Source organism: Terrapene carolina, unplaced genomic scaffold, assembly GCF_002925995.2.
Source record: "Terrapene carolina triunguis isolate 2854851 unplaced genomic scaffold, T_m_triunguis-2.0 Scaffold714, whole genome shotgun sequence".
In the NCBI taxonomy this organism is placed as follows: domain Eukaryota; kingdom Metazoa; phylum Chordata; order Testudines; family Emydidae; genus Terrapene; species Terrapene triunguis.
The window spans coordinates 14,067,820-14,068,848 of record NW_020665065.1 but is presented as its reverse complement, the minus strand read 5'-3'; positions in this window follow the sequence as shown (position 1 = coordinate 14,068,848).

Sequence of the window (1,029 nt, the reverse complement as noted above, 5' to 3'; positions counted from 1 at the left end):
CACTGCTCACTTCCGCTCTCTGCTCCACCCGGTCATAGAGACGGGACACGGACCATAGAGCAGTGCGGCGCTCCGAGGGCTAGCGAGTACCATTCTGCGGAGCATGACGGGATACAAGCGAAGAAGCCCGGGGTGGGGGCTGCCTTGTTGTCACCACCTTTCGTGTCGAGGCAGGAGTATCATGACGTGATGTCATGGTGAGGCATTGGCCCATGTCATCACAGCACCATGACCTGGGGCGTGACGACCTGTCATGATGTCAGTCGGTGTCACCATGTGACGTCATGTCGTGATGTCAGCCCATGTCACCGTCACCATGGCGCTGCATCATGATGTGATATTGGGTCATTGCAGGGGTGCTGGAACAATTTGTCTAGTGTGTGTGTGTGTGGGGGGGGTGCTGAGAGACACTGAAGCAAACTGTAAACCCTGTATATAATGGAAACCACTTCAAGCCAGGGGGTGCAAGAGCACCCCCCCTCCGTTAGCCTAGTTCCAGCACCTATGTGTCCTGGTGTCACCATAGTGCTGCTGTGTCACGACATGATGTTGCGTCATGGTGTCAGCCCATGTCACCGTGGTGCTGCGTCACCCTGTGGCTTCTTGGCCTCACCATATGGTTTTTTCTCTGGCCCTGCTTCTCACCTCCCTCTCCCCTGCTCCTCTGTTGACCTGGTAACTGAATTAGGGAGATGGACCCACTAGATGTATAAAATGCCAACCCTATTCAAAATAGCCTAAATTCCTTTGCTTCCACACGATTATATAGGGCTATTAGTGCGACCACACGCTCAGGTCCAAATCCTGCTCTCAGTTGTACCAGTGTAAAACCAGTTTTCAGCAGAGTTACTCCAAATTCACACCAACGTGAGAGTAAAGTTTGCCGCTACACACGGAAATTGTTCTTCCATGCAGGAATGACAGCACTGGAACAGACGAATAGTCCATCTAGTCTGGTATCTTGACCCATGCCAGCTACTTGAGTAGAGGATGTGGACACACATATACTGCTGTTAGCTGTGCAGGGCT